Below are 9,429 nucleotides of genomic sequence, written 5' to 3'. Positions count from 1 at the left end.
CTTTTCTATTAAGTTATCTATTTATTTATTTATTCATCGATCTATCTATCTATATATCGATCTATTTATCTATTTGTCTATCTATCTCTCTATATATATATAGCTATTTATCTATCTGTCTATCTATCTATCTATCTATCTATCTATCTATCTATCTATCTATCTATCTATCTATCTATCTATCTATCTATCTATCTATCTATCTATCTATCTATCTATCTATCTATCTATCTATCTATCTATCTATCTATCTATCTATCTATCTATCTATCTATCTATCTATCTATCTATCTATCTATCTATCTATCTATCTATCTATCTATCTATCTTTCTTTCTTTCTTTCTTTCTTTCTATCTATCTATGAAGCAACCCATATTTATTTATTTCGATGTAGTCGTTTATTTATTCATGTATCCATCTATTTACTCATTTAATTATTTATCTAGTTAATTATCTGTTAGTATATTTGTTTGTTTATTCATTTTTCTGGTTTTCCTGAAAGTTATTAAATGAAAAATCATGTTCCATAACATAAATAATAAGTTACCTGCGATATTTTTGGCATCTTTTTTGGTGCTGATCCTGCAATTTTTGCATTTTGCTCAAGATCACTTTTAAATCTACCGTTTGTGTTTGATACAGTAGATGTAAATTAACATTGAACTTGACCAGTTAGCAATCTGTATGAGGTGTTCAATTCTCCCCCAATCTCCCTCCTTCTCTTTCTCTCTCTCTCTCCCTCACTCTGTATATCTCTCTCTATCTTTCTCTCTCTCTCTCTCTCTGTATCTTTCTCTCTGTCTCTCTCTGTCACTGTTTCTTTCTCTCTCTCTCTCTCTCTCTCTCTCTCAATTCCCCATCTATGTCCGTTTCTCTCTGCCTGAATCTCTTTCTCATTCTGTCGCTCTCTAACCTCTCCCAACCCTTTTTCACTTTCGCCGTGCCTGTGTCTCGATTATTTTCTCTTGCTCCATTTCGCACTCACTCTCTCCCCCATCGAATCGTCGAACGGTACCGGAGCCGAAGAATGAAATTTGTCCCTCTTCCCTAAACTGCCTCTCTGCGAGGGGCTCTCAACGAGCCTCTGCCCGTGCAATTTCGCCGTGGCCCTACATATTATTCCTTGTCAGATACTGATTGAATCCCCTTCTGAAAGCCACGATGGAATCTGCCTACTCCTGCCTCACAGCCAGTTCATTCCAGATGCAAAAGTCTCCCTGTGTAAAAACAAATACGTTTTCTAATATCAACATTGATTCTTTTGAAAACCAAACTGGATTTCAGTCCCCTGATCCGCGATCTATTTCGCCCCTCCTTCTCCATCCTTCTTTTGTGTACTCTCTCGTTCTCTCTCCAGAACTTCCATATCCATCTGCCGAGATGGCTAAATATTTCTGATGATAACCCTGCTACACATTTATATGGGGGCTGTTGCGATCCTGTCTCATGGAGACTCTGGCTCAGTCCATAGTTATACTGCGCCTGAGCTAGCTCTCCGTTTAAGTCCCATCTCCAGGTCATCTAGGTCTTGGAAGGAGTGCTCATGGCGACGATCAAACTTTCATCTTTGAACTGTTATTCCTTCCAACACTTGCATGCTATTCTCCAAAGATGGGTGTGAGGCAGGTGGTAGGGGTCGAGGTTGGTGGGGCGTAGACTCTGTTTGAGAGAATGTTGAAAGAAACAATCCCATGTGACATCCTTTAACGAGATGGGAGGGAGCAACGAACTGTCCTTGAAAGTGAAAAAGCCTTAGGCGGTCTCTCTGATGGGGCAATTCGCGTCTTCAGTCCTCCTGGAGGGTGGTTGTACCCATTGATTTCATCTCATTTGATACCACCGGAGCGAAGTAAATTGGCTAAATTTTGGCATTTGTGATGTTGGAGAACCCAATAGGAGGCGAAAGTACATCATCCACTTACCACATCTTTCTGCACACATTTTGAACGCTTCAGCCTTGGCTTAAGTGCTGTTGAGCTGGGCACAACCATCACCCAGGGTGAAGAAAGCTCTGCAGCCCTCTCCTCTGGGCAGGTTTTTTTTTCGATTTTGAGACTAACAGATGTGGCCCGGCTCCAGATCTCTGCTTTGATCCGTTCATTGTTTGAACACAGAACTCCGTCAATGACGTGCTGATAAGAAACAGCTATTTCTTCATTGTAACTTCAACAGGCTCGATCCCCGCTGTTTATGGATGCCTGTTGCTGCTTCTCACACGCGTTCCCGCATTCTGCATTGAATCATGGCTGAACTCTATGCTTGCTGGTAATGGGAAAGTGGGGATATGCTGGGTCAACAGCTTGGAAATGCTGGCTGTGAACAGTTCTGCTGCTGATGGTGGCCCACAGCTCCCCAAGGATGCCCAGTTTCGAACTGCTAAATCTCATTGGAATGATTGCATTTAGCAGATTGCTATTGGCACTCGGCACTTTGGCGTGTGGCGTACGTGTGGTGATTGTAGCTCAGCTTCAAAGTACTGTGCGGTCGTCACTCCAACTAATACTGTTATGGACACGCATCAGTGACAGTCATATCGTAGAGGGCGAGATCAAGTTAATTAGTGAATTATGAGCCGCCTGCTAGAGAGTGCAGTAGTAGTCTATTCCGTTTGGGGCTGGGCTAACTCGTCCGTTGCGTGGTTACGGTGTCATTCTTGATAATTGTCATTCAAGACTGACATGCAGAGTGCACTTTTCCGCAGCCATTTGTTCTTTCAAGTGCTGTTTAACATTGGAGTCGGGTGCTAAATATTCCTCTGCGTATTGAAACTGGTAAATGGGATGAAGTAGGAATCTTCCTTTCCCATGTTTGCCCTGATACCGTGTGAGATATTATAACATCTGTTGTCAATTTTTGGGCCTGTCAATGCCAGGCCCCACGACTATATGCCACCTTGCCATCACCCCTGCCATGTCTGTCCTTCCGGTGTGACATGACATAACAGTGATGTTGGAAGACGAGTCTTCGACATTGGTTGGAAGTTGTGTGTTTTGTGCCAGTGACTATTTCGGTGCTGCAAGATGTCAAGGTGGCCTTGCCATTTTCTGACCTACCGTCCAACCCTGTCAATATGTTCACACTGCAATCGGAAGAATAAATAATACCTGGACAAGAAGCAGTGTGCAAGGCATTGAGTTTTATTCACAATATTCAGAAAGCAGAGGGCCAAGGGCCATAGGATCTACGCAATGTAGCAGATGGTGAACAGCAGAAATTAAAGTCAGCTTCAGCCAAGGCCTCAGACCGCTGTCAAACGTTACACATTTAGTTATGGTAACTCACTTCCTCTTGCATCAGACGGATGTAAGAAAAGATTGCTGTGTGAGGCGGGTCTCGCCTGCCTTGCAGCCACCGAGCCTGCTTTTCCCTCCAAACCAGTCACATTCCCTTAAGATGCCTTGCAAAGTGAAAGGAAAAATTCATTGATGACCATCATGGGTCCAATTGTGGACTAATCGTGGAATGTTGAAACCAGAGCAGTGAACAGTGTTCTTAGTGTGCTCTACCTGAGGGATATGTAGACTTTATCTGGGCACACTTCTCCAACTGTAGTCAAAGCAAGGGATATGTAGGCAGTGGAAGTGCACCGCGAAAATAGAAACAACTTGCATCGCACCTTCAACGTCTCGAAAATACCCGGGGGACTCGTCAGGAGCATAATGACAAATAATTTATACGCAGCAACGTATTCAGAGGGAAGAAATGCAGGAGAATCTGTCCCCGGTCGCTGAAGGAACAGCCGCCATTGTGGGGTGAAATGAAAACAGGACATACAGAGTCAGCCAGAATTGAGGTGCCCAATGATCTCGCAGGGTTGCAGACTAGAGAAAATCATACGATGGTGATTATGATGCATGTTGAAAACATGGTACACCGTGTATTTGATAAACCACCAAGGGACAGCATGTGGTTGAGACACATGAGGGGACTGCGGGTAGATCATTGGATGACATTGATGGATACTGAACAAGTCCACAATAAATAAAATGTCATCATTCATTTTTTAAATGGTCCAAAACATACATTGACAGGTTTACATTTGGAAAGGGTTTTAATGGTTGTGGAGACATATTGGGGTGATGGTGTTCTGTGCATACCAGCCAGTTGTTAATTGACCGGAGATACAGTCTTGAGGCGCTGAATGGACACTAAATATTGATCTATAGCGGCTACGGTGGAATATACTCCCCTCCCATAGTGTAAGGATTGTCGTTATACTGCGGCTCAACCAGGGCCAGGAATCCAAGTACCAAAAACAGAGCTTTCCACATCGCTTGCCCTCCTCGGATTCACAATGCGATAACTGGAGTACGGATGCTCTTTATAGGAACGCAGCCACTATTCTGTAGATAACAAAGAGATGCGCACAATGAAGATTTTCTCCACTTTGAGCATGTTAAAGAGGCCGTCGCCCAAGCCGGATACTTGTTAATCAAAAGAAAGACCGATCTGTGTAATGATTGAAATGGTGAATGTTTAAAATAACTCTTAATGGTGTTTAATGTAAGAGCAAATCTGCAGAGAACAAAGCAAATTATCCCATTAAACCTCTGTTGGATCTTTGAAATATTTACCGAATCTTGCCCACTCGATCTTTTCACGTTCCACATTGCTCTGCCATCGTTCTTTTTCTTCATTCAATTATTTCCACAACTCCACATTTATTATTCACCAGATCTCTCAATCTTGATGATTTTCTCATGCTCTATCACACTCCGTTCGTCTCCGTTCATGTTATCCTCATTCCTCCATCTCATCCGCCATCTTCCTTTCCTACTGTCTTTCAGTGCCTTTTTAAACCGGGATTATCAATTAGCAGGGATAGGTAAACATTTCTAATTTTAAGACCTTGTCTGTTTGGTAAATGTTTGCCTCGGAAACGGAACAGCGCTGCCACAAGTCGCTAGCGTGTCTGGCACTGTTCAGCAACGTCCGGGGAATGAGCTGTCCCTGAATATAAAGCAGCTGTTCACTCTCTTTCTGTGTGGGCAAAGCACAAACTGTCAACTGCTGGTTGTCAAAATAACATCACTTGAATGTACTTATTACATTAGACTTTGAGCGGAATATATATAAACAGTTAAATATACAAAATCATACCTGTGATCATTTTAGCGAGCCTATGGATGTTTGTCGTTCATGGGACGTGAGCGGTGCCTGGTAGGACCGGGCATTTTTAATGCTCATCCCTTTTGGCCTTGATAATCTGCTCCTCAGCTGCCTTCCTGAACCACTGCATTCCATAAATTTTAGGTAGACCCACAATGCTGTTGAGGAATTCTCAGTCAGGTACCTGTAAAATTTTCCTGGTGGAAGTTCCTGGCACTATGTTCAACTGTCCGGAACTGCTTAATTAATCGAGCCTCTGCCACTCAAACTAGGCCTAGTGAGTTCTTGACCATTCTTTGAGGTCAAGCTGACATGCAGCTTCCTCCACGCCACAAGCCCCTATGTGCACATATCCTCTCCCATACACACTGCCCCGAAACATCCCAATTGTCTCCACACGCTGGCGCAACTTTTCCTCCTGAATCTCTTCCCCATTTCGTCACAAACCGCTCCGCTATACATATCCCCTTCCCAGGGCCACGATCTTAATGGTCTCTTACTGCCTTCCCGCTGCATGGACTAGAAGGGTTGAATTAATTTGTGTGGCATTTGACTCTATGCACCTACCTAAGTCGTGCCTATTAATGTACCCCAGTGGCGGGAATCAGCTGGAGACTAAAGTGAACTCACATTTACAGGAAAGGGTAAAATGCTGGAGGTTTCCAGGATACAAGGTGTCTACAAAGTTTAGCATGTTTACCATCTGATCTGTGGTTATCATGGTTATTTGGAGCACTTAGTCGGTCTATTAATAGTTGCTTGTAACACAGAGCTGACCGGCTTAGACAGTTGCCATCCTGTCTGGCAGCCTTGGACCAGGTGTGAGAATCTGGCATTAACGTATCACCCAGCATAGGATCCAGCAGCTCACAGCCCATGTGCGTGGACAATACACAGACCGCTCACTCCTGAGTCTCTAAATATCACTCGTTCCATTCGATAGACACGGCGGGTTGGGTTTCAGTGTGATTGTGAATCCCGGCGCCAAATTGTCACTTAATGTGGAACAGCGACTCACCGTCTGTGGGAACAACGTAAAACTTCAGTGGCATGTTGTATCATGTGCCTTCAGAGACTCCCGTATATCCATAAGATGGAACAGCGTTCGCTGTAAACCTGCATCTGCAATGCTAGTGACCACAGTTTGAGGCAGGGATTGGATGTTCCGCACAGAACTTTAAGCTGTAGATATTTGTGAATGCTTCAGTCTTGTCTCTTTAACTGACATACTTGGCTCCCCTTGATTTGTCGGGTTTTCTCCTTCAACTACTTATTTAGTTTCCTTCCACCACTAGACGTGAAAGGCCAGCAAAGCTTTCGTCAGAGCTTTTGGTAGTGGGATTACATATCTGTGTCTATCTCATGCCCCTACTGGTTTTTCGATTGCCTGTAGACTTTAAGTATATCTTCGCCAGCTAAACTTCATTGCACAATATGCCTGGTCCTGTTCCTGATTCACTGACTCGTACAAAGCTTTGATCCATGATTCGTCCTTTGGCTTCATAGTAACGGTAGAGTGAGTGATAAACTGAGCCATGGAATTAAAGTTTGTGGTTGTATGGAACTCTGCTGCTGTTGATGGCCCACAGAGACTCATGGATGTCTAGTGTTCAGCTGCTCGATCTGTTCTCAATCATCCCCATTTAGCAGGATGGAGTTGGTCCTCAGTGAGAAGAGAGGGCTTATCTTTACAAGGACTGTACGGTGGTTACTCCCACCGATACTCTCGTGAAAAGATGCACGCCGTGAAGGCAGACTGATGAGGATGAAATCACGGTGTTTTCCCTCTTGTTCGTTCTATCAGATCGGGCGACATGTGAATTCTGAAAATATGTCCTTCCATGTTCTACTAAATCGTTGATTAGTGATGCTACCGAATCACTCAAGCTATTCGGTATTCAGGTCCCCAACTGGGTTTCACTTTGTGCCATGAAACAATCAATACCTCTTGAAATTGCTGTTTAACATGGAGGAACACAGAGCTGGCGGAGGGACCAAGGTGGGTATCGGCGGGAAATTTCCGTTCCCTGTTTTTTCTTTTGGCATGACGCATCAAAGCGTCTGGAGTCTATGTTGAGGGCTCCTAGATCCATTAACATCCTGACCTTTCCAATTGTGCTGTCAGACGATTGGAAAGCTATTGCGCTGTGGTGATGTCACCGGAATGGTAACCTAGAGGCCCAGAACAATACTTTGGGGGCATTAATTCTAATCCCAACACTGTACTTGGTGGAATTTAAACTCATTGAGGTATTGACAAATGGAAAGCTGGTCTCGGGAATCGTGACCTTGAAGCGATTGAGGTAAACACCGAACTGGTTCTCTCATGCGCTTCGGGGAAGGAAGTCTGCCGCCCTTACCTGACCTGGCCGACATGTGACTCCAGACACATAGTAATGTTGGTAACCAACAAAACCGCACAGATGTTTCAAAACCCCTACAATAACTTCCAAGAAAGAATGAAACCAGAATCATCACCAGACATCGACATGGGCAGCAGAAATAACAACTTAAACCCAGCCCTGCCAACTTGTGAAGTCCTCATTACTGACATGGGAGGCGTGTTGCCAAAATTGGCAGAGCAGTCCCACTGAAGAGTCAAGCAAGTGCCTGGCTCTGTCATTTTCACGGAATCAAAGCTTACAGAAAATGTCCCAGCCTCCACCCTTACCATCCCTAGGGTTCGCCGGTTCCACAGTCCGGACAGATCCACGTGAGGTGGCTGTACAGTGGAATAGATTTGGAAGGGAGATACACTGAGAAGTCTGACCATCGACTTTCGAACTCATGAAGAATCATCGCATAAGGTTACATATGGGCAATTAACCTCCTGCTGCTTGCTACATACAACAACAGCCATCCACATACACCCTCCCCCACTCAGCTGATGACTCAGTGCTCCTCCATGTTGAACGCCACTTCGAGGGAGCACTCGATGTTTTTCGATGGCGCTTTGGAGCGCCACTTTATGCTAAGCTTTTCTAGTGCTAAAGGGAACAAATGCAAGACAGCTTATCTGGCAGCTAGGTTCGGAAGCAACATGAGGGCAGAAATAGCATACTTAAACCCGCCTACACCAATTTTTTGCCGCAATTGCATTTTTTCATTTCACTTGATAGCAATAAACACCTCAAAATCATTGTGGTAAAGAAGTCCAAACTTCACGATGAAGGTGCACTACAGCATGTTGTGTGGCGCTACCACTGTACGAAATAGGACAGATATTCATCAGCTCCATCAACACAAAACTGTGCACCTGTGCAGCCCTGTGGACCATCAATAGCAGTAGATTGTTTACTACCATAACGTGTGACTAAATAGCCCAGCGGATCGCCGATTCCGCCAATACCCTCATGGCAGGGGTGGGGTGGGTGCTGCTAGGGGATCAAGCCTGGTGCAATGAAGAGTGAAGGACGTCATGTCGGGAGCCGAATCAACCATATCTAAACATGTGGTGTCATTCTGGTGAAGATAAAACACAGGATTATTTACATCTAAAATAGAGTTGGCAACATCCAATAGGCAGAGAAAAGCGATCCCACAATCAATGGATCAGATCTAACCGTTGCAGTCCTGTCACTCCCAGTCACTGATGGAGGAGGAGGCTACTCAATAATTGGTCAGTGCAGCATTTCAGTGCAGCAGTCAAATCTGAGGCATTTGCAAAAACCTTCAGTCAGAAATTCTGAGTGGATAATCCATCACAGCCTCCCGCTGAGCGCCCTGGCATCATAGCTGCCAGTCTTCAGCCAATTCGATTCATTCCACGTGTCATACAGACACTGGATACTGCAAAAGGTATGTGCCCTGAGAATATTCAAGCAGTAGTGCTGAAAAGTTGTGCCGCAGAAATAACTGCATCCTTTACCAAATTGTTCCAGTGAAGCTTGAAGACTGGCATTTACCCGACAATTCCCGGAAGAGAATCCCAGGCAATGACCATCTCCAAGTCAGTGAATCCATCCATCTCTCCTTGACATGCAGTGGTATGGCCATTTCTGAATCCGCAACATAAACATCTTGGTTTTTGCATTGACCAGAAAAAGAACTGGAGCAGCCAGAAAAATGCAATGGCTAAAAAAGCAGATCAGTGTTCTGAGTACAGTTCATCTCCGGACTTGCAAAGGCTGTTCACCATCTCCAAGGCACCAGTCAGTATTTTAATGGTATATCCTTTGCTTACCTGAATGAGTGTAACAACAACACTCAAGAAGCTCGACACTATTCATGACAAAGCAGCGAGTTTGACTGGCACTCCACCCATCACCTTCAACATCCACTCCCTCCAACCGTGGGCACTTATTGGCACGACAATATGC

This window comes from Cetorhinus maximus, unplaced genomic scaffold (genome assembly GCF_964194155.1).
Source record: "Cetorhinus maximus unplaced genomic scaffold, sCetMax3.hap1.1 HAP1_SCAFFOLD_44, whole genome shotgun sequence".
NCBI classification, from domain to species: domain Eukaryota; kingdom Metazoa; phylum Chordata; class Chondrichthyes; order Lamniformes; family Cetorhinidae; genus Cetorhinus; species Cetorhinus maximus.
This window is presented reverse-complemented; position numbering follows the sequence as displayed.